General features: G+C 48.8%; 1 pseudogene across 1 annotated transcript in view; it reads left to right on the top strand.

Annotated features, from left to right (window-relative positions):
• Positions 1-25,158, top strand: part of LOC147095980 (zinc-binding protein A33-like) — a 94,266-nt pseudogene that overhangs the window by 6,572 nt on the left and 62,536 nt on the right. Inside the window, exon 3 of the transcript XR_015074843.1 lies at positions 40-273. The product of XR_015074843.1 is annotated as a zinc-binding protein A33-like (transcript). The remainder of the gene's footprint in view (positions 1-39; positions 274-25,158) is intronic.

The raw sequence follows: 25,158 nt of genomic DNA, 5'->3' as shown, positions 1-25,158 counted from the left end.
GCTCATTTGTTTTTTCAATCTTACTATTCTTTTACAAAGAACGAAGGCATAAAGACAGAGAAACAGATTAAAGCAGAATTTGAAAATCTTCACCAGTTTCTCCGTGAGGAAGGGAGGATTGAGTTGGAAGATCTGAAACTGGAGAAAGAGAAAAACAGTCAGGAGATGAAGGGGAGGATTGAGAAGATGACGGAGGAAATCTCATCGCTTTCAGTCACTGTTCAGGATATTGAACAAGAGCTGAGTGAACAGGGCAGCATGAAGTTTTTAACGGTAGCTGTTTATTTATTTGTTTTTTGATTCCTTCGTCCCTCTTTGACACTGTCTTCAGGATCGTGCAGGATGTGCCATCAAAACCTAGAATATTACATTGAATTACAGAGTATTTACAGCACAGAAACAGACCTTTCGGCCCAACAGGTCCATGTTGGTGTTTGTGCTCCACACGAGCCTCCTCCCACCCTTCGTAGACTAAGCCCATCAACATATTCTATTCCTTTCTCCCTCGTGTTTATCTAGCTTCCCCTTAAATGTATTTATACTATTCACCTCAACCACTCCACGTGGTAGCGCGTTCCACGTTCTCACCACTCTCTGGGTAAAGAAGTTTTATTACGTTAAAGACACTATATAAATGTAAGTTGTTGTTGAATTCACTATTGGATTTATTAGTGACTTTCTTGTATTTATGGCCCCTAGTTCTGGTCTCCCTTGCAAGTGGAAACATCTTCTCTACGTCTATCAAACCCTTTCATAATCTTAAAGACCTCCATCAGGTCACCCCTCAGTCTTCTCTTTTCTAGAGAAAAGAGCCCCAGCCTGTTCACTCTTTCCTGATTGGTACAACCTCTCAGTTCTGGTATCATTCTAGTAAATCTATTGTGCACCTTCTCCAGAGCCTCTATCTTTTTTTTATAATATGGAGACCAGAACTGTTCCCAGTACTCCAAGTGTGGTCTAACCAAGGTTCTATACAAGTTTAAGATAACTTCTCTGCCTCGCAATTCACTAGAAATGAACCCCAGTGCTTTGTTTGTTTTTATGGCCTTATTAACCTGTGTCACTACTTTTAGTGATTTGTGTATCCGGCATCCCCAGATCCCTCTGTTCCTCTTCCCCATTTAGACTTATTTTCCAAGGAGTATGTGGCCTCCTTTTCTTCCTACCAAAATGTACCACCTCACACTTGCCTATATTGCAGTTCATTTGCCAATTACACGCCCATTCTGCAAGTTTATTAATTGCTTTCTGTATTTTATCGCGGTCCTTCTCGGTATTAACTATACCCCCAATTAGGTGTTGTAATGTATGTACCTTTAAGGGAGGAACTATCTTTTGCAGTTCTTGTATACTGCAGTACCGGCAGTGACCACACCTGCAGTACCGGCAGTGACCACAAGTTCAGTAAACACCTGTTACACCGTTCTCCTGCAGTCTGTGTCTTAATTATACACGGACACAACAGTGGCGACGAGCAAGTCGAACCTACCTGCAACTCTGCATCACCTCCCGGGGATTCGTTCCTGAAGATCAGTGGCTTGGAGGTCAAGGCCAGAGACTCGGGCGTCGACCACGGGCAACCGCCCAGTGATCCAGCGGAGATTCGAGAATCGCGGGGGAGACTGTCGAGAGCCAGGCTTGGTTTTCCAGTCGAGGTGGTCCAGCAAATTGGGCTGGCAACAGGTAGTGCGCTGACACTTCCCGGACAGCGGCGGGCTAGAGCCCGACCGAGCGGCATAGTAAAGGGCCGAGCAGCGTCAACGGGGAGAGAGAGAGAGAGGGTGGAGCGCACAGGGCGCAGCCGGTGTTCAGGAGCCGGGCAGCGTTGAAGAGAGGGAGAGAGAGACGCGCAGAAAACCGCGAGGCGCTGCCATTTGCCATGAGGACCGCCGAGAGCGGCGTTGGCAGCAGCGCAGGAGAAGCACGCGAAATCCACAGGGCGCCGCCATTACCACGAGAACTGCCCGGAGCGGCGTTGGCAGCAGCGGGGGAAGAAGGAAAGCGCGGGAGGCGCCATTTTAAGCCATTGGGAGATGCCATTTTAAACCACACCCAAGATGCCGAAGAGTGGCAGTATCACCGCATTTGACAATGAAGTCAAAGATTGGGCTACATATGTTGAACGGACAGAGGTGCACTGCCAGGCGAATGAGGTGTCCGATGAAAAGAAAGCGTTGGTATTGTTGAATCTAATGGGTGCGAGGACGTACGGTCTATTACGGAATCTAATAACCCCGACTAAACTAATGGGAAAGAGTTTTGAAGATATTGTAACTATATTACAGGAACATCTAAACCCTACACCGCTGCTGATAGCAGAAAGATTCAAGTTTCATAGACGAAACCAGCATAAAGATGAAAGCAATGCTGATTATTTAACGGAACTGCGCAAACTATCGAAACACTGCCAGTTTGGAGCAGGACTGGCAGATACCTTAAGGGATAAGTTTGTGTGTGGGCTCCAGAGTGAAGGAACCCAGAAACGGCTGTTATCAGAAAAGGACCTTACGCTGGAAAAGGCTTTCAGCGTTGCGGTATCATATGAAGCAGCAGCACGGGGCGCTGCAGAAATACAACAGAGACCGCAAGAATATAGCACCAATGAAATGGCATATGGAACAGAGAAGTGCTATCGCTGCGGCAGAACAACCCACGACCAGAAGGATTGCTGGTTTAAGGATAAAGTGTGCAGACAGTGTGGGAAAGTAGGACACATAGCATGAGTCTGCAGGTCGGGAAAGAAAAACAACAATAAAAAACCTATTAACGAAAAGTACCAGAAGGTACATAAGATGACGGAGAATAGTTCAGACGACCAAAAGAGTGATAACAACTCCGAAAGCAGGGGACTGAGTTGTCTGAAGCTACATAATGTGATTGCAACGGAGGATCACCGAACCATCTGGGTCACTCTCATGATAGCAGGAGCCCAGGTAAAGATGGAATTGGACAGAGGATCAGCCCTAACAGTCATAAACCGACGGGACTACGAGCGACTATTCTCACATATACACTTGAGAGACACAAAAATTATTTTGAAGACGTACACAGGGCAAAAAGTCTACCCCAAAGGAAAAATAAGGGTGTCCGTTATATATAACGGTAAGGAAACACAGATGTATTACAAGATGGAGGACCACCATTACTGGGACGTGAATGGATCTGGAAAATGCAACTGGATTGGCATTCCATTCAGGCACTGACGGTGGCTGATAAAAAGGATGATGACGTCACACATGGGTGACTGTCAAAGATACTAACTGACGTGAAAGAAGTGTTCCAGCAAGGACTTGGAACACTAAAAGGCATAACTGCAATGTTTAAAATTGAAGAAAACGCAAACCCAAAATTTTTTAAGGCCAGACCGGTACCTTATGCGATCCGCCCAGCCGTCGAAGCAGAGCTGGAGAGTCTGGAACGTTCAGGTGTTCTGTCCAAAGTAGACTGGAGCGAGTGGGCTACACCCATCGTTCCTGTAATGAAAAAGTCGTTGAGCAGCACGCCTGGGGAACCAAAGAAGGTTCGCATCTGTGGGGACTTTAAGGTAACTGTGAACCCAGTCCTTCACACCGTACAGTATCCACTTCCGCGGATTGAAGATATTTTCGCCTCACTATCTGGAGGGAAACGCTTCACTAAGATTGATCTGGCCCAAGCGTACCTGCAAATGGAGGTAGAGGAAGCATCAAAAAAATACCTCACAACACTCATAAAGGTCTCTACCAATACAACCAGCTGGTATTCGGGGTAGCATCAGCTCTGGCTATTTGGCAGAGGGCAATGGAACAAGTCCTGCAAGGGATCCCAGGGACCCAGTGTTATTTGGACGACATCCTGGTTATGGGCGAAAATGACAGTGATCACCTTGCCAACCTGGAGCAGGTGCTCACTAGATTACAGGAATATGGGCTCAGAGCCAACCGCCCCAAATGCGAGTTTTTCAGAAAACAAATCTCGTATTGTGGCCACGTTATTGATGAAGAGGTGTTACATAAGTCCCCAGAGAAGATTGAGGCAGCAGTCAAGGCTCCAGCACCAGAAAACGTGTCACAACTGAGGTCGTTCCTCGGGCTGGTAAACTACTACCATAAGTTCTTGCCAAATTTTTCTACAATACTACACCCACTGAACATCCTACTGCAAACTGGAGTGCCATGGAAGTGGAGTGACGAATGTAGACATGCTTTCCAGAAAAGCAAAACCCTAATACTTCAAAAGAGGTATTGGCCCATTACAATCCAGCACTACCAATTCGGTTGGCATGTGACGCGTCACCCTACAGCATTGGAGCGGTGCTGTCGCACAAATTCTTTGATGGCTCAGAGAGGCCAATAGCCTTTGCGTCACATTCATTAACCTCAGCCGAGCGTAACTACGCCCAGGTTGACAGGGAGGCCCTCAGCCTAGTGTGGGAGGTGAAGAAGTTTAATCACTATCTGCACGGGCAGAAATTCACCATGCTGACTGATCACCAGCCTCTTGTCTCCATCTTTAACCCAAAGAAGGGCGTTCCAGTGATGACTGCACAACGGCTACAAAGGTGATCACTTTTTCTAGGGGCGCACCACTATGATATTGAGTATAAGGGCACGAAACAGCATGGAAACGCTGATGGGCTATCACGCCTGCCACTGCCTACTGTGGAAGAAGCACCTGCAGTGGATTCTGTCGAAATATTCCATTCGACTATAGTCGAATACCTACCAGTAACAAACGTGTGTATCGAAAAGGAAACCCGAAATGACCCAACACTCTCTCGGGTATATGATTTGACGGTGAAGGGATGGCCAGCACATGGCGACTCACTGTTGCCAGCATTCTCGACAAGGAGAGAACAGCTGTCAGTGTGCCGGGGGACCTTGATGTGTGGATCCCGAGTGGTAATTCCACCCAAGTTGAGGGATAGAATGCTCAATGAGCTTCATGAGGGTCATCTGGGAGGGGTAAAAATGAAAAGCCTAGCCAGGGCGTTTGGGTGGTGGCCGGGAATCGATAATGAAATCGAGGACCTGACCAAGAGCTGCACAGGATGTCAGAAAGTCCAAAAATGCACCACCACAGGCCCTTCTACACCCATGGGAGTGGCCCTCATCTCCATGGCAACAGGTACTTATTGATTTTGCTGGTCCATTCATGGACTCAATGTTTTTAATAGCCGTGGATGCGCACTCGAAATGGCCTGAGGTCATCAAAATGTCTTCCACCACCACGGAGAAAACTATTGCAGTCCTACGGACCATTTTTGCCAGGAATGGCTTGCCAGAACAGATTTGCTCCGACAACGGACCACAGTTTGTGTCCGAAGAGTTCCGGAGGTTCTTGAAAAAGAATGGGGTAAGGCATTACACAGCCGCCCCGTATCATCCAGCCACAAATGGATTGGCTGAGAGGTTCGTACAAACCTTTAAAAAGGCAATAAAGGCTATGTACAATGACAACATTCCGCTGCAGCACAAGGTGGACAATCCTGTTTGCCTACCGGAATGCGACACATGCAGTCACCAACCAGGCCCCAGCCATGATGTTCCTTAACCGAAGGTTAAGATTTCGCCTGGATTTGCTCAGACCAAACGTACGACGAGATTTTGAGAATAAGCAATTCCAGCACATCCATGAGAAGCCAACAAGGAGCTTCAATGTAGGGCAACCAGTCTTGGCCCGCGACTACTGAACAGAAAAATGGCAGCCAGGAACGATATGCACACGGCAGGGGCCACTAATGTACACAGTGGACGTTGGGGAGAGCATTGTGAGATGCCATGCTGACCAGATCCTAGAGTCATGGGAACAAGTCAACACCATGCCTCACCCATACGTACCTGGTGATGAACCCGACATACATGTTGCATCTACCTCAGAAACAGTAGCATCGGAAGCTGATGAACCAACCGACGATAAGGGGCCAGAATTGCCTCCGCCAAAAGAGCAAGACACTTGGGAAAGGCGCTATCCAGAAAGGATCAGGAAGCCTCCCCAAAGACTGAATATATAAAGAGATTGTTTTCAGCTAATGTGTATTGTTAAAAATTGTAACTGTAAATAGTTTGGTATTTAATTGTTAAATGTGTTATGGTACTGTTAATCTAAAAGAGGAGGAATTGTAATGTATGTACCTTTAAGGGAGGAACTATCTTTTGCAGCTCCTGTATACTGCAGTACCGGCAGTGACCACACCTGTATATAACACTGAGTAGTAATCTGTACAGTTAGTTCCAGTGTACCCCAAGTTCAGTAAACACCTGTTACACCGTTCTCCTGCAGTCTGTGTCTTAATTATACACGGACACAACAGGTGTCATCCGCAAATTTTGAAATTGTACTTCCAATTCCCGAGTCCAAATGGTATCTGTAAATGGTGAACAACAGTGGTCCCAGCACCGATCCTTGTGGAACACAACTTTACACCTTTTGTCAATCTGCGTAACTATTTTTAACCCCTACTCTGTGTTTTCTGTCCTGTAGCCAGCTTGCTGTCCATTCTGCTACTCGTCCCCTGACTCCACATCTTCTGACCTTAGTCACGAGTCTACTATGTGGTACTTTACCGAAGGCCTTTTGGAAATCCAAATATGTTCCGTCTACTGAATTCCCCTTGTCTACCCTTTCTGTTACTTCAGAGAATTCAGTAAGGTTGGTCAAGCATGACCTTCCCTTTTGAAATCAGTGCTGACTATTCTTCATTATATTTTCAGATTCTAGATGATTTTCTATTACATCTTTCAGTGAGGATTCCATTATCTTTCCTACCACGACGTTCAGCTAATTGGTCTATAGTTTGCTGGACTTGTTCTATCTCACTCACTAATATAAAACTCACTCACTAACCAAAATAAGACCAATCACCTGTGAAATTTGGTTTTCTGTCTCACACCCAAGAGCACTAACGGCTGTCTTTAACATGGAAGTTCTTAAATCTGGAGCTTGTTTGCTGTGAAATATTATTATAAGAGGATAGTGTAGGGGATGGCGCGTGCCCAGTCAGTTATGCCCCTGACTGCCTGGGAGCGGTTCTAATCGCTCCCACACCCCTGGGTCCTCGAAACCGGACTTAGGTACAGGCGGTGATACAGAAAAATGAGTAGTCAAGTGGTTTGGATGTGAGAAAACCAAGATAGATTTTATTGAAACAGAAATAAGAATTACAAATACTGGAAAAAAGTCACTAGGTAGTTACAGGCTTATCAAAAGAATATATTCAAATGGGAATGGGGAACACATGGCACATCGAGGGAACAACATACATTAAAACAATCCCTTAACCCTTATCCCACCTATAATGCCTAACTCTATTAAGCTATGAGGGGCCAGGAATTCATGCTCACCAAGTCAAAATCTGCTGAGTTATAACGGTTGTGGGGTTTTGGGGTTCGCTCTTTGTGCTCACTGGAGCTTGCCGTCATCATGTGGTCTCAGGGCGTGGCAAGGGCGTTGTCCTGGTAAAGTACCCCGAGATTAAAGTCTTTGCTTGGGTACTTTACCTCACAGGGGTGATGGTTCTTCTTCTTTGGGTGGCGGTTGAATATTGCGTGAAGATAGTCGGACGTAAGCTGGATTGAAGGCCGGATTATTCGAAGCGTTCTTCAATCTTCTTCGAAATCATTTCCTCTGATTTCATCTCATCTCATCTCATCTCGTCTTGTCTCGTCTCGTCTCGTCGCCTGGCCCAGCCTGGCCTGCCTGTGTTCGCCTGGTGCTGTGCCGGCATCCCTGATGGATTTGGGGAAGAGCCACGGGCAGTGGCTAGGTGGCAAGCGCAGGAGCGCTAGCAAGCCAGCTAGCAAGACGAAGCAGCAGAAGAAGCACCAAAAGCCAAGAGCAACGTGGCTACCAATGGGCCTATACTTATACTCCCATAGGAAAACCCTTATCTGCGCGCCAAATCAGGTCAGTCTATTGTTTGACTTTTGGATGGCTGTTTTAAACGATTATACCAATCTAAACTAACTGACTTTAGACGGCCGTTTATCGCACCTAATGGCCCCGATGTCCGGGCTGTATTGTCATTAATGCATTTTAATTGGCCTGTGCAGCTTTGGTGGCTTCCTTGAGCTGTTTCCAATTATTTATGCGGACAAACTAATGGCCTTATGCTTAGGCCTAACTGGGTTGTTCTGTTTCGATCTGACAAAAATGCATATGCAATGTTTGCCTAGCTATCTGGCTTTTTAAACACAAAAACTCCTTTTCGCAGAAATGCATTTTAAGTTTTGATTTCCCAAAACTGCCTGTTCTGTGCTGCAGAGTCCAAGCTTGTAAAATCTTACAGGCTTTTGGTCACGAGGTGCGGACGCCATCTTTTCGGTACCCTTTTTAAATTGTCCATGCAGGGTCCCTTTTATTAATAACCTTGGGGGAATGTGGGAATTTTGAGAACCTTACACTCCCTCCTGTGATACTAAAACTTGCTTGAAATTTCATCCTTACAAGGTGAGCAAAATTTCTGACCCTCCATAGTCAACCTTCCCCTGTAATTACTTATCTAGTATGCCCACGACACATGCACTTCCCATTCCGTGAAAATGTAGTGTACATAAACATACATAAAACAATTACAGTCTTTTACACACATCCAAGCATGGAGGGTGTCCAACACCCCTGCACCACTTGGTAGACATACATCTTTATTAACAACGCGTCGCAAAAAAAAAAAAATCTTTATTAAAAACAACAAACACAAAAAACAACAATCTTCAATGAAAAATACAAGGAAAAAAAACTCAAACAGGCATATCTCCCTCCACCTTCACATAATGTTTCTTCCAGATCCTCTGGTTTCGGAATTCTAGCATCTGACCTTTTCCCTTGCACTGGATGCAGACTAGATACAACACTATCCCTAACTGGCAAACCACGATAATGTGGGAAGCCAGTCTGATCCACAAAGGGACCTCTATGTTATTGAAAATGTTCCACCAGGGTGGAATCACAATATCCAATATCTTAGCCCCTAGCTCTACTGTTTTCTGCTCTAGAGTGTAAAAATATTTCTATGAAACTATAACGGCTTTGAGTATTTTGGTGAGGTTCTGGGAGAGGGGGAACTTCATAGCCAAAATGCGCTACATACTTCTGCAGGTTGGTAAAATTCTCTTTCACAGTGAGGTGAACAGTGGAGGGTTCAGGAATGGGGACAATTCGCTCCTCGGCCACTTGAACTTCTGCCTCGGGTTTAAAACAGAAACTGCAGTCACTAACCGGACACCAGCTATGCTGTCCATGCTGGTAGTGGGACGTGCCTGTGGTGACACAGTATGTCCCACCTCCTATATATGCTACCTGCAGGGGAACATGGCCTTGTGCCATTGCCTCCATGGTACAATTTATAGGTTTCGCGCCAGCAGCTCTGAACCCGCACTGCGGTTTTGAATAGGCATTCAAGTGCTGGGGACACAGTATTATGTGTGCTCCCCAGCTCCGGCACCCTGAGAGGTCAGTATCTGTCATAGCGTGCTCCCACTTTATGACATAAGGTGGGACCACTGTGAAACGAATGTGTGCACCCCCTTGAATGACTACAATGTTCTCTACCCTGTATACCGGTGCGGGTCGGGCTGTCCCACCCATGACCGGCATCCTAACTACTCCTCCCATGATCGTGTGGTTGGACCATCCACAATCCACTGGGACTGGGTAGGCTTCGGAAGCTAGCCGGAGTTGGCATGGGCTTAATGCATTCTCAAATGGATGGTGGGCTGCAAGGTGTTTGTTGCTGATCCAGGAGGGGAATAAACCGTGTTTTAAATCCTCCAGATTACAGCGGCTCTCACGCAGTAACCACGCCCCGTATAACACGCACACCTCGTTCTGTGCAGCCTGGTCCGAAGCATTTCTGTTCTCCCTTATGAGGGCATTTACCATCTTTGCATGCTTCTCCAACTCCACTATAATCTCCTTTAAATGGACCATCATGGCCTGGTCCTCATGCAACTCCAAGCTCACTATCTGGTTCTCGTCCAGTAATATCTTCCTTAACTGTGTTTTAAAACCGTTTATCTGGGTCTGCAGCTCTATGTCATCCAGACTGTTGATGACAGAGGACCCAGTATTAAACGCAGTAAAAGCATCATTCCACACTCCCCTTCTTTGTCTCCCTGCATTATCCAAAAACTCGCGGTGTGTGGTGTACAGTTCGGTTTTGTCGACATTGGTGAAATCGAACTCATAAAACTTCCTGAACATGTGCTTTAATAGGGCCTGGTATCCTACGGTGATGCTGACCCTTGTGGTAACGACCCGTACCCTGGGGCACAGGAGGGAGGCCTCCCCCTACGTGAATCTGGTTTGGCTGGAGTACTGAGATGAATTGGACCCCAGCCATCCTGGCCACCTTCCCTCGTGGACGTAGACGGCGGTCTCCTCTGCATCCCATTCGTCGCTTCCATCGGTTGCTATCGGCGCTCTATCCCCTGAGCACCCGTAGATGTGAGAGTCTTCTACGTCGCCCCTCTTTCCCAGGCTCAGTCCCATCAGGGCAAGTGGGATTACGATCCCCTTTATCCCGATGGTCTTTCTGCAACAGATACAAAAACATACAGCCAGGTCCCCAAGAGATTCTCTGGCTTGGGTGAAGCATAGTTGAGCCTTGCGGCCTCGACTCAAATACACACTCTTAGCAGATTATTACGTATCTAAAACTACCCATCACCTTACTTAACTTAAGCTAAAACACCCGAACTTAAGCTAAAACTTAAAATTAACAATAACCTTACATTACCTAAACTACATACATCCGCCGCCCATCTCCGGGCGGCCAGGCTAATTCCTGGTTGGGCTGCGGCACACCGCTTCCTCCGGCGTGGCCGCACCGTCCTGCACTGTTGGTCCCTCGTCGCCCGTGGCGGCTAGCTGGGGACCTCTGTCCTTTGACTTCCCCTTGACTCGGGAGGCTGTCCCTTTAAGCTGGGGAGTTGGTGGCCATGGCTTCCTGGGTTGGGGCATCTGTGGAGACCTTCTGGGGCTTTGGCGGGTGGGGTTTTCTTGGCCGATGGGCCTTTAACCCGAACCGCTGTCCCCTCCGGTGCGGCCTGTGGGCTTACCACTGCCGGTGGCAGGGGATCTTTCCCCTTAGGCTTGACCGCTCCTGAAACTGGGCTAGGGGCAGGTAACTCTTTGCAGCCTGTTGCTACAGGCTGAGAGTCTTTGCCCCCAGGTCCCACAACTGGGTCCGGGGTGGGGTCTTCGCCCTCAGGTCCCTCCTCCGCTACACCTGGGTTGGGGGCGGGGTCTTCACCCTCAGGTCCCTCCTCCTCTACACCTGGGTTGGGGGGCAGGGTCTTCACCCTCAGGTCCCTCCTCATCTGGAGCCCAGAAGAGTGGGGGAGTGTCCCAATCGATGGGCGGGATGGCCCCTCCCTTTAAGCAAGCCACAGCGCCTGCCTGTGCAGTCGGTGAACTTGCTCCTGCTGCAGGCTGAGGATTTTTATCCTCAGACCTTACCCCAACTGGCTGTTTTCCTCTTTCAGGTATAAACAGTTTGCACTGATTAATATAACCAGCAGCCTGTTTTAAAACCTCGTCCGCTGCCCCAAATGGGCCTTCTAGGGACACCCCGTTCTCTTCCCTTACCGGGATGGCCTTACAGACGGGATCTTGGGCTTGGACCTGCTTTAGGTCCGGGTCTAAAGCTACCCCCTGTGTGCTTCCCTTGTCCCGGACTGCGGCTACCGGGCCTGCCCTACAGGGATCCCAGAACTCTCCTTCCCTGTCCCCCTGCTTGGTCACCTCGTTGGTCCTTTGGTTATCCTCCCACTTAGTAGGGAGGGATCCTAAAACTATGGCCAAAAGTTTGGCCATTTCCCCAGCCTGCTCGTTCCCTATGGCTCCCATTAGGCTAAATGGGGCCTCGTTAGTCCTGGGTGGATTGGTCGGGTCTTCCGAATGGACCACCGTGCTGGAAGCTCCAGTGTCCACCGTATATCTCCCCTGCACCGGCTCTACCCGCATCTTAACACAGGGCCTGTTCCCCTCATAGTTTTCAAGGGGACACAGGTCGATAGGATGCGCTGGTTCTAGTCAGGGCTGTGGGTTGGATTGGGCTGACGGGGTCAGAGCACCGGTAGTGGCTGCTACTCTCCCTTGGCCAGTCAATATGGACCTCATGGCGTCCAAAAATGACTCGACCTCTGCGGGAGGGATTTCTGCCCCCGCCTTTTGGGCTGGGGCTGTGGAATTCTTTCCCTTGTTGTCTTTCCAAGGGTTTTTGCACTCCTTCCACCAGTGACCATCCTTCCTGCACCTGTACCAATTCGTCTTTCTGTTGGGGGGGGCTATTCCCTTCCTGGTGCCACTCTTTCGTACCCAGTCCGGGTTTTACCTCATGCACCTTCCCCTTAGGTGGGTGTGCATCGGTTCCCCTACCGTTTTTATAGGCTAGAGTCAACTGTCTGATCACCGTAAGTTCGGTGATCTGGGGGTTCTTGGGGTCGTACCAGACTTCTGCCTTGGCCTGGACCTGTGGCAAGCTGTTCGCCACCAGGCAATGGAGCCAATGGGCCAGGGGATCCCCGTTCAGGAACACCCGGTTTGGCGTCCCCGGACAGGCCCTCCGGTACACCGGCCATAACTGGTCCACGAAAGCCTGCGAGGTTTTGTAGGGGGGGCATCTATTACCTGGTTTATGGTAACATACCTGGCCAGCAGCCTTTTTGCCTGCTGCACTGTAAACCAATTTTAACAGCGGTTCCGAATCGCTACCCCACCTTTCAGTTCTGACTGGAGGACTTACAATTAATGATGTTAAAGCGGACAATTTGTTTGGATATGAGCAAAGTCAAAATTTATTAAACTAAAGAACCATAATCAAATATAAACTATACCACACGAACATAGTAAATGCAACAAAAGTATATAACAAGGGGGTACACATGGCAAAAACGAGGGATACAATGGCTACAATGTTATTTAAACAATCTTAGCAATTCCCTTAAATCACCACCCCAAACTCCTTGCTAGGTTGTCTTGTTTGAGGAGTCAGAACACTCTGCTCACCTGTGATCCAGCGAAGTAAAAAAAAGAGACCCGATAGCTTCTCAGTAGCTATCTTTTATACCTGTTGCTGCTGCCGCTCTGTCTGGGATCCAGTACACAAACAAAAGGACTGTGATTGGTTGCTGAATTGCTTGTTTAAACATAGCCAGCCATAATCGACCTCGGGTCAAGTAGGCAACTCCTGACCTCCCTGGTTTGATTGCCAGGTCTTTCACACAAACACATTACAAGCTGTAAACCTCTGTGTTTGACCGGGCTCAAAAGCACAAGCCTTAAAAGATGTTCCTTCTCAATGTGTGTGAATACTTCCACGAATTTCCTCGACTCCGTTGTAGTCCAGTCCAGCAGTCTTTCGTGGCTCTGAGCATGCTTCAAAACATTGATCTGACCCAGAGGCAATTCAAAAACACATAAATCTTCATCCACGATGTGGACCAATGTTTCTCTTGTTTTCAGGGGAATTTTGCGAAACTCTTACATTCCCCCCTTTTGATACTTCAAACTTGATTGTAGTATCGACTCAAAGGAGTGAGCAAAATTCTCTGACCCCCTCACAAACAACCATCCCCTGTATTTACCTAATAGCTATCTGCCACTGATCCCCGTCCCGTCTATTCCCCTCAAAATTCGAGAAAACCAAAACCGTGGTACGGTAGGCATCTTACAGATACATCAATTTTCAATAAGGGTTCTCATACCCCTATACGCTTGTAAAATTATACAATGTAATCCAAATTTACAAACTTTTTACATTATAAGTTATTACAAAATGTTGCAATCTTAGTTACACAATGTACTCAAAAGTTATCGCAAGCACGGAGAGGGTCCTACGCCTCTGCTCAACTTGGAGTTGTCACAAACTGGTCCCAAGCACGGAGAGGATCCGACGCCTCTGCTCAACTTGGGGCTGCAACACAAAATACAAAAATCATTAAACAACATGCTTAAATGAACCCCGATCATCCCGTGCCAATGATGGGTCGCGAAACTCGAGTGGGTAATGCTCCTCCCACCCGGGCAGTAAATATTCCTTCCACCCCCCCCCCTTTAATGGTCTTAAACTTAAAAAACTCACAGAATGGATTTTCCCCAACAGTCCGCTCCACCAGCCCCGAGCCGTTCCCTTGTCCCTTTGTGGAGGCAGGGTACTCCTCATGTTTCCCGCGGGCCCCCGGGTGAGTTCCTCCCTCCCCCGAATGCACCCACGTGACTCTTGGGTCTCCCCCTCCCCTATCCAATCTTTCCCGGGCCATCATCACCCACTCCCGGGGAACGCGTCCTTATCTGACCAGGCGCCCACACTTCCCCACAATGACTCCTCAACAGCAAGGTCTCCCGCAAGTGAACTTTAGTCAGGATAGTGCTGGGTTGGGGGCCGTGCCCCACCCAGCTGGGGCCATTTCCTCCCCGTAGGAGGAGTAGGCAAGTTCCTCCGGACCCTGTCCGGTTTTTCCCAAAGATCGCTGCGGGGTCTCCTGGATTCATCCTGTGGTGAGGTGATCCCCATAACTTCATTTGATGCCCAGCTTGGGCTGGGCGAACAGGGCTGCTCCTTGGTTTTCATCCATTCTCCTGCAAAACATAAAAGGACATGCAGCCAGGTCTCTCCCTGACCTGCTGCTTCAGGTGGAGGCTTGGTCGGGTCCCTCGACCTCGGACCAAAACACAAACATTTGACACACTTGTAAACTTAAACTTACACTTAAACTCAAAACATTTGGAAACATTCTAAACTTAAAATACATCTTAAAAGCACGCTACGATCAAAACGCAATCAATACACAGCTATAATACAAATGCCGCCCGTCTTCGGGCGGCCAGGCTAATCTCTGGCCCCGTCGCAGATTGCTGCTGGCTGCAGCGAAGCTGGACTGCCTCCTGCTGCTGGTCCCTCGCAGCTTCTGGCTGTTGAGTGGGGACCCCTGCTCTTTGGCTTCTTCCTGGCTCGGGAGTCTGCCTTACTCCACTGTAAAGTGGGTGACCATGCTTTCTTGGGCTGGGGCACCCGAAGAGACCTTCTGAGGGGCGTCTCTGTGGGGGAAACTTTGGCTGGCGGACCCTGAGCTTGGGGCACAGCCCTAGCTGGCTGGCAACCTTCTCCCCCATGTCCAAATAGCCCGCACTGTATAATATATCGGGAAGCCTGCTGGTACAAATCTCTCTCTCCTGATCCAAAACCTGGTGTCAGCTCCCTCCCTATGTCTCCTGCAAGAGGGATTGCTATCCCTGCCCCCCCCCCAGGGTCCCACATCATGGGGGGAACCATTCTAGAGGCTGGCTGGGAAGCTGGTCCCTTTAAACAGGCGAGTGCGCCTGCGCGAATCTCCTCTCCGGAGTCCCGCGGCAGAGGCTGTGAAGCCTCTGTCTTCAAGCAGGCGGCCGCGCCTGCGCAAACCTCTTCCCCTTTGTCCCACGGCAGAGGCTGTGAAGCCTCTGTATCCAAGCAGGCGGCCGCGCCTGCGCAAACCTCCTCCCCGGAGTCCCGCGGCACAGGCTGTGAAGCCTCTGGCTTCCAACAGGCAGGTGCGCCTGCGCGGGAAAACCGAGCAAGAGCCGCTGGGGGTTCCGGGTCCGCGACTGCGCGAACTCGGTGTTGGGGAACCTTTTCCCTCGGGCGCGCGGCTGCGCCTGCGTCGACCTCCTGTTGGTAAAACTCTCCCCTCAGGCGCGCGACCGCGCCTGCGCGGGAAAGCTGAGGAGGATCCGCTGGGGGTACGGGCTGGGGAACCGCGCCTGCGCAAACAGTTTCAGTGGATGGAGTGGCAGCAGCCTGCAGATTTCTGATCCCAGGCTGCTGTTTCTCTGTTCCTAAGCCACCTAACCATTTCAAATTCGAACTTTTACCAAAATTTAGGTCCCACTGGGGTAGGGAGGTGTCCCAATTTGTGGGCTGGACAACTTTACCCTGAAAACAAGCCACAGCACCTGTCTTTACAGGCTGTGAACTTGAACTTGTCTGGTGGGCAAACTCATGTTCCCTTCCCCGAGTGGCTTTAAATGGGGAATTTTGGACTTGGACCTGCTTTTGGTCTGGGGCCAAAACTATTCCCTGTGTGCCTCCCTTGTCCAGGATTTCTGCTACTGGACCTGCTCTACAGGGGTCCCAGAACTCTCCTTCCCTGTTCCCTGGCTTAAACAGCTTACTCTGCCCAGGGATGGCTCCTCCCCCCACACAAGCCACCGCACTTGCCTGTGAACTTATACCTACTGTGGGCTGAGGATTCCTATTCTCAGGCTCACTCCCAGCTGCCTGTTTGGGGTTGACTTTAAACCCCTTTCTTTCCAGTCCTTGTGGGGAGGCAGAGGTGGGCGAAGGGGCTGCAGCACCACTGATGGCTGCTCCCTTTCCCTGATTGGCCCTCATGAGAGATTTTAACGTCTTCAGGACAGACTCGATTGTGTCTGTCTCTGCCTTCTGAGTTGGGGCTGCGGGGTTCCTGGCTGTATCATCTCTCCCAGGCTTTTTACAATCCCTGCGCCAGTGGCCCTCCTCCCCGCACTTGTAACAAGTGACCTTGTTCTGGGAGGGATGGATCCCCTCCTGGCACCTCTCTTTCTGATATGGAGCCCCAGGTTTATCTAACTCCCTATCCAGCACCGTTCTGGGTGCTGCCTGTGGGATGGTTCTACTTGGGCTGCCAGTAAAATCCGGCTGACCTGCCTTCGGGCTGATCAGGCAAACCATTCCCCTTGCTGCTTTTAAAGCCATGTTAAAGCTTTCTATCTCTGCCCTACAGGGGCCATGATCTGTTTCACTAAACCGGGCATTCTCTTCCCGCAGTCTCATCTCATTTTCCCTGGCCTCAGCGATCCCCTGCACAAGGCGTTCTATAAATGCCTGGCATTTCGTGACCTCTAGTGTGAGGCGTGCATTTTCTTCCCACACCCTCATACCACTAGCTCTGGCCTCATTCACCTCTCTCATGAGGCGTTCTACCCCCGCCTGGCATTTCTCAAACTGGGACTCCTGACTCTTGGCCTCCTTAACCTCCTCCTGCTCTCTCCTCTGACCCTTCCTAACCCAGCCACCTATACCCCGATAGGTCAGCCTACATGCTGCCACTACCTTCCACAGGACTGCCCACAGACTGAAACCAAGAAAGAGAAGAGCTGATGCTTGCTGCAGATCCAAATCACTCATCAAATCAAGAACTGCCTCCAGTCCCATCTGGGTCGCCATTTGTAGGGGGGGGCATCTATTACCTGGTTTATGGTAACATACCTGGCCAGCAGCCTTTTTGCCTGCTGCACTGTAAACCAATTTTAACAGCGGTTCCGAATCGCTACCCCACCTTTCAGTTCTGACTGGAGGACTTACAATTAATGATGTTAAAGCGGACAATTTGTTTGGATATGAGCAAAGTCAAAATTTATTAAACTAAAGAACCATAATCAAATATAAACTATACCACACGAACATAGTAAATGCAACAAAAGTATATAACAAGGGGGTACACATGGCAAAAACGAGGGATACAATGGCTACAATGTTATTTAAACAATCTTAGCAATTCCCTTAAATCACCACCCCAAACTCCTTGCTAGGTTGTCTTGTTTGAGGAGTCAGAACACTCTGCTCACCTGTGATCCAGCGAAGTAAAAAAAAGAGACCCGATAGCTTCTCAGTAGCTATCTTTTATACCTGTTGCTGCTGCCGCTCTGTCTGGGATCCAGTACACAAACAAAAGGACTGTGATTGGTTGCTGAATTGCTTGTTTAAACATAGCCAGCCATAATCGACCTCGGGTCAAGTAGGCAACTCCTGACCTCCCTGGTTTGATTGCCAGGTCTTTCACACAAACACATTACAAGCTGTAAACCTCTGTGTTTGACCGGGCTCAAAAGCACAAGCCTTAAAAGATGTTCCTTCTCAATGTGTGTGAATACTTCCACGAATTTCCTCGACTCCGTTGTAGTCCAGTCCAGCAGTCTTTCGTGGCTCTGAGCATGCTTCAAAACATTGATCTGACCCAGAGGCAATTCAAAAACACATAAATCTTCATCCACGATGTGGACCAATGTTTCTCTTGTTTTCAGGGGAATTTTGCGAAACTCTTACAGTTTCCCCTGCTAGCTGGACCGTCTTCTCCACACGGGAGGAAGGACTTCCCTCATTCATCCCCATGGCCTCCAGAACCGCATCTTTGAGCTCCTCATACCTGCTCTGCCCCCTCTTACACTCATCAGAGTGGGATGGGAGGAGACTACTCTCCAGGTAGAATAGCAGCATCTTGGCCTGCTCAGCGCCATCGCAGTCATTGATGCTGGCTGCCTGCTCTATGTCCCTGAAGTGGATCGAGGGGTCTCCCTTTCGGACAGCTTCGGGATATGGTTGACCATAGCCCTAAGCTGTTGGGTGCTATAGGGTAATACGAAATGGTTTTGGAGGGGTCCCTCATCGTCACCATTGGCGGGTGGGCCGAACCTCCGGTGCCGTGCTGGGCAGATCGGTCCCGGCTCTGACCTCTCTGGTGGGGGTTGCTCCACCTCCGCTCCCACCTCTGGCTCCAGCCCCCCTTGCTGCCAGACCTCGCTAAAACCTGGCGCTACGGCTGGTGGTCGTGAGACCTCCTGTCCCTCAACCGGGTCATCCCTGGGCACTACCGGTGACGTTGGAACCGTCCTCCCCTCGTTCCCCATAAAATCCGCCTGACCTGCCTTTGGGCTTATGAGGCACACCATGCCTTTTGCCTTCCTAAGGTGCAGGCTCAGATTTTCTATCCGCTCTTTACAGGGGCCGTGGTCTGCCTCCTCAAACCCCTGTTCGCTCGCTAGCTTGTAAGCTGCCTTTACCTCCTGCACTTTCTCTTCCTGTTCCCTAACTTGCCTTGCCAAGCGGGCGTTCTTTTCCCCCAACCTTAACTCATTTCCCTTGGCTTCAGTTACTTGGCACCGTAGGTATTCCAACTGGGCCTTGTGTTCTCCCATTAAATACACTCTCTCCTGATTTAAGGCCTGCAATGTTACCAATAACTTCTCCCCGGCTAGAGCCTTATCCTGGATCTCCAGGGCTGACTCCTTTAACTCAGCTGCCTGTGCTGCAACGAGCCTGTCCAAAAGCTAGACCTGCTTTTTGAAACACATCAGCCAGACTGCCTTCTCTAAGGACTTCTTGTGTTCCTTTCCATCTGTCCACTTAGCTGCTGCATCTACCGGACGGCCAGCCCTTAACAGAGTGGTGATCTACTTCTTAGTGATATTCACCTTGCTGAACACATAATCAGAAATCCTTTCCTCCATCATGGTTTGCTCCTTTGAACCATTGTCTACTGTATCACAACCCTGTTGCCGGTGTCCTGCCGCGGTCGCCATTTTCTGTAGGGGGTGGCGTGTGCCCAGTCAGTTATGTCCCTGACTGCCTGTGAGCGGTTCGAATCGCTCCCACACCCCTGGGTTCTCGACACCGGACTTAGGTACAGGCGCCGATACAGAAAAACGAGTAGACAAGTGGTTTGGATGTGAGAAAACCAGGATAGATTTTATTAAAACAGAAATAAGAATTACAAATACTGGAAAAATTCACTAGGTAGTTACAGGCTTATCAAAAGAATATATTCAAATGGGAATGGGGAACACATGGTGCATCGAGGGAACAACATACATTAACAAAATCCCTTAATCCTTATCCCACCTATAATGCCTAACTAGATTAAGCTATGAGGGGCCAGGAATTCATGCTCACCAAGTCAGAATCTGCTGAGTTATAATGGTTGTGGGGTTTTGGGGTTCGCTCTTTGTGCTCTCTGGAGCTTGCCGTCATCACGTGGTCTCAGGGCGCGGGCAAGGGCATTGTCCCGGTAAAGTACCCCGAGATTAAAGTCTTTGCTTGGGTACTTTACTTCGCAGGGATGATGGTTCTTCTTCTTTGGGTGGTGGTTGAATATTGCATGAAGATAGTCAGACGTAAGCTGAATTGAAGGCCGGATTATTCGAAGCGTTCTTCAATCTTCTTCGAAATCATTTCATCTGATTTAATCTCATCTTGCCTTGTCTCGTCTCATCTCGTCTCATCTCATCGTCTCGCCTGGCCTGGCCTGCCCGCGTTTGTCTGCTGCTGTGCCGGCGTCCCTGATGGATTTGGGGAAGAGCCATGGGCAGTGGCTAGGTGGCAAGCGCAGGAGCGCTAGCAAGCCAGCAAGCAAGACGAAGCAACAGAAGAAGCGGCAAATGCCTAGAGCAATGTGGCTATCAATGGGCCTATACTTATACTCCCATAGGAAAACCCTTGTCTGCGTGTCAAATCAGGTCAGTCTATTGTTTGACTTTTGGCGGGCTGTTTTAAACGATTATACCAATCTAAACTAACTGACTTTAGATGGCCATTTATCGCACCTAATAGCCCCGATGTCTGAGCTGTATTGTCATTAATGCATTTTAATTGGCCTGTGCAGCTTTGGTGGCTTCTGTTGTGTATGTACCTTTAAGAGAATAACTGGTCTCAGACTGCGGTACCAGCAGTGACCACCCCTGTATAAAAGGCGCTCGAGAGCCTCTGTTGTTTAGTTTCACTATAGACTTCCACCAATAAAGACTTGTTTGTTTTCACTCCTGCTGGTCCATGTCTCAATCATTCACGGACTTAACACTGGCGACGAGTAAGAAATGAACTTACCTGCAACTCGGCAGCACCTCAGATGATGTTGTTGAAGGTCAGAGCCAGAAGAAAGAAAAAAAAATAGAGTCCAAAGAAACTCGGGAAACGGACGTCGACCGTCAATCATCGGTTTGAAAACTTGCAGGAGAGACTGTCCAGAGCCAGGCTGGGTTCCTCGGTCTGTGGTTTCCCAGCTAATCGGGCTGGTGGCAGGTAGTGCTCTGATCCTTCCTGGGCTGCGGCAGGCTGAAGCTCGATCAGGTGGCTTTTCAACGGGGCCGGGCAGCGAGTCAGGAAGCAAAGAGAGAGAGAGAGGGTGGAGCACACAGGGCGTGGCCAGTGCTTCGAAGCCGGGCAGCGTTCGGACCTAAGAAGAGGGAGGGAAGTGTCCCAGAGGGTCCGCTCCACGACGGGAAAATAATAAAAGAAAAAGAATCAATATTTAACACGCAAGAAACCGTGGAAAGCAGCGCTAACAACAGCGGGGAAGAAGACAAAGCGCGGGAGGCGCCATTTTGTTAAATCGGGGAAGATGGCAAAGCGCGGGAGGCACCATTTTAGATTTGCAAGATGCCGAAGACTGGCTGTATCACTGCTTTTGATAATACATTAGAGGACTGGACCACGTATGTGGAAAGAGTCGAGGTATATTTCGAGGCAAACGAAATAGCGGAGGGGAAAAAGGCATCGATATTGCTAAACTTAATGGGTGCTAGAATGGACGGCCTATTGCGGGACCTGATTACTCCAGCCAAACCGAAGGTGAAGAGTTTTAACGAAATTGTTGCTGTCCTACAGGAACACTTAAACCCTGCACCGCTGTTGATAGCAGAAAGATTTAAATTCTACAGGAGAACTCAGCACAAAGATGAGAGCAATGCTGAGTATCTTACGGAACTACGCAAGCTATCAAAGCACTGCCAGTTCGGAGCAGGACTGGCAGATACCCTACGGGACAAATTTGTCTGTGGACTCCTGAGTGAAGGAACACAGAAGAAGTTACTCTCAGAAAAAGAGCTGACGCTAGATAAGGCTTTCAGCGTGGCAGTATCGTATGAAGCAGCAGCCAGGGGAGCTGCAGAAATTCAAAAACAACCACAGGAATACGGCACCCACGAAATGACATGGGGATTTGCAAAATGTTATCGCTGCGGCAGAACTAACCATGACCAGAAGGACTGCTGGTCCAAAGACAAAATGTGCAGACAATGCGGGAAGATTGGACACATTGCACGAGTTTGCAGGTCTGGGAAGAAGACCAGCGACAACAAAAAGGCTACTAAGGAACCGTACAAGAAAGTACAAAAGATGACAGACAGTAGTTCCGAAGACCAGATGAGCGATAGTGAATCCAGAAACAGGAGACTAAGCTGTCTCAAACTCCACAATGTAATCGCAAAAGAGGATCACCGAACCATTTGGGTCACCCTCACGATAGCAGGGTCCCAAGTTAAAATGGAATTGGATACAGGATCAGCGCTAACCGTCATGAATCGACAAGACTACGAGTGGCTATTTTCACACATACCCTTGAGAGAGACATCCATCATCTTGACGATGTATACGGGGCAAAAAGTATACCCCAGAGGAAAAATAAGGGTGCCTGTCGAATACAATGGCAAGAAAATACGGAAATTGTATCTCTACATACTGCCAAATGGTGGACCACCATTATTGGGATGGGAATGGATCAGGAAGATAAACTTAGATTGGCATTCCATTCATGCAATGACGGTGGACGGTAAAAAAGATGAAGACGTCACTCCTGGACAATTGTCAACAATCTTAGCTAATGCCAAAGAGGTATTTCAACAAGAACTGGGCACGCTTAAAGGCGTAACCGCCTCGATAAAAATAGAAGATAATGCAGTTCCCAAGTTTTTCAAAGCAATACCGGTACCATATGCAATTCGCCCAGCCGTCGAGGCAGAGCTGGAGAATCTGGAGAAGGCGGGCGTGTTGTCTAAGGTCGACTGGAGTGAGTGGGCGACACCCATCGTTCCTGCCATGAAGAAAACGTTAAGCAATAAGTCCGGAGAGCCAAGGAAGATTCGCATCTGTGGGGATTTCAAGGTGACGGTGAACTCTGTCCTTCACACAGTACAATATCCTCTTCCAAGGATAGAAGACATCTTCGCCTCACTGTCTGGAGGGAAGCGTTTTACAAAAATTGACCTAGCACAAGCATATTTGCAGATGGAGGTTGAAGAGTCCTCTAGGAAGTATCTCACGATAAACACTCACAAAGGTCTTTACCAGTATCATCGATTGGCATTCGGAGTAGCATCGGCTCCGGCGATATGGCAAAGAGCGATGGAACATGTCCTGCAAGGGATTCTGGGGACTCAGTGTTACTTGGACGACATCCTTGCAACAGGTGAAGATGACAGTGAACACCTTACCAACCTAGAACAGGTGCTCACTAGACTACGGGAACATGGGCTGCGAGCCAACCGCCCCAAGTGAGAATTTTTTAAGAAACAGATATCGTATTGTGGCCACGTGATTGATGAAGAGGGGTTACATAAGTCCCCTGACAAAATTGATGCGGTTGTTAAGGCACCAGCACCTGAAAATGTGTCGCAACTGAGGTCATTCCTCGGGTTGTTGAATTACTATCATAAGTTTTTGCCGAATTTGTCGACAATTCTGCACCCACTGAACACCCTGCTACGAACGGGGGTAGCATGGGAATGGAACGATGATTGTAAGCGTGCTTTTCAGAAGAGTAAGCACTTAATCACTTCAAGGGAATTATTGGCTCACTACAACCCAGCACTGCCAATCAGGCTGGCGTGTGATGCGTCTCCCTACGGCATTGGGGCGGTACTGTCACATAAATTCCTTGATGGTTTAGAGAGGCCGATAGCTTTTGCGTCACGCTCGTTAACTTCTGCCGAGCGTAACTACGCCCAGATTGACAGAGAGGCCCTCAGCCTAGTGTGGGGGGTGAAGAAGTTCAATCACTATCTGCATGGTCAAAAATTTACTCTACTAACCGATCATCAACCTCTTGTCTCCATTTTCAACCCTCAGAAGGGCATACCGATAATGACGGCACAACGGCTGCAGAGATGGTCCCTTTTCCTAGGGGCACGCCAATATGACATCGAGTACAAAGGAACTAAACAGCATGGAAATGCTGATGGATTGTCACGCCTACCGTTGCCGACGTTGGAAGAAGAAGACCTTGCAGTGGATCCAATGGAGTTATTCCACTCGACCATAGTCGAATGTCTCCCTGTGACGAATGCAAACATAGAAAAGGAAACACGGAATGACCCGACACTATCACGGGTCTATGATTTAATGGTGAAGGGATGGCCAGCACATGGCGAACCACTGCTGCCAGCATTCTCGCCGAGAAGAGAACAGCTGTCAGTGTGCAGAGGAACCTTGATGTGTGGATCCAGAGTAGTAATTCCACCTAAGTTGATGGATAGAGTACTCAATGAGCTTCATGAGGGTCATCTGGGTGGGGTAAAAATGAAGAGCTTAGCCAGAGCGTTTGTGTGGTGGCCGGGAATCGATAGAGAAATCGAAGAGATGACCAAGAGCTGTGCAGGATGCCAGAAGGTCCAAAACGCCCCACCGCAAGCTCCTCTGCATCCATGGGAGTGGCCCTCATCTCCATGGCAATGGGTGCACATTGATTTTGCTGGTCCCTTCATGGACTCGATGTTTTTAATTGCGGTGGATGCACATTCAAAGTGGCCAGAGGTAATAAAAATGTCCTCAACCACCACGGAAAAACTATCACAGTTTTGCGAACCATATTCACCAGGAATGGGCTGCCTGAACAGATTTGCTCTGACAATGGACCACAATTTGTGTCTGAAGAGTTCCGGAGGTTCTTAAAGAACAATGGCGTTAAGCATTACACATCTGCCCCATATCATCCAGCCACTAATGGATTGGCCGAGAGGTTTGTCCAAACATTCAAGAAGGCTATCAAGGCAATGTGTAATGAAGATATACCCCTACAGCACAAGGTGGACAACTTCTTGTTTGCCTACCGGAATGCGACACGTGCGGTTACCAACCAAACTCCAGCCATGATGTTCTTCAATCAAAGACTACGATGCCGCTTGGATTTGGTTAAGCCAAACGTCCGAAGAGATGTGGAGAACAGGCAGTTTCAGAATATGAATGAAAGGCCGACCAGGAGTTTTAAGATAGGTCAACCAGTTTTGGCCCGGGACTACCGCACTGAGAAATGGCAGCCAGGAACGATTTGTACACGACAAGGACCTCTCATGTATACCGTGGACGTTGGGGAGAGCATTGTAAGACACCATGCTGACCAGATTCTAGAGTCACTGGAAAACGTCAACTCCACACCACGATCTGATACACCTGGTAATGAAATTGACGTTCCAATTGCAGCTACCGCGGTACCGGTAATATTGGAAGCAGATGAACCAAACAAAGACATTGATCCCGACGCAACATTGCCAGAAGAACCTCATACCCCAAAGAGGCGTTATCCAGACAGAATCAGGAAGCCTCCTCAAAGACTGAACTTATAATTGCTTAAACTTAACCAATGTATCTAGCAACAGTAATTGTGATTGTAA

This window comes from Somniosus microcephalus, unplaced genomic scaffold, assembly GCF_052327205.1.
Source record: "Somniosus microcephalus isolate GS21.2 unplaced genomic scaffold, FLI_Smic_1.0 unresolved_chr1, whole genome shotgun sequence".
In the NCBI taxonomy this organism is placed as follows: Eukaryota; Metazoa; Chordata; class Chondrichthyes; order Squaliformes; family Somniosidae; genus Somniosus; species Somniosus microcephalus.
The sequence above is the reverse complement of the archived record's forward strand: the minus strand, read 5'-3'. Positions and strand labels throughout refer to the sequence as shown.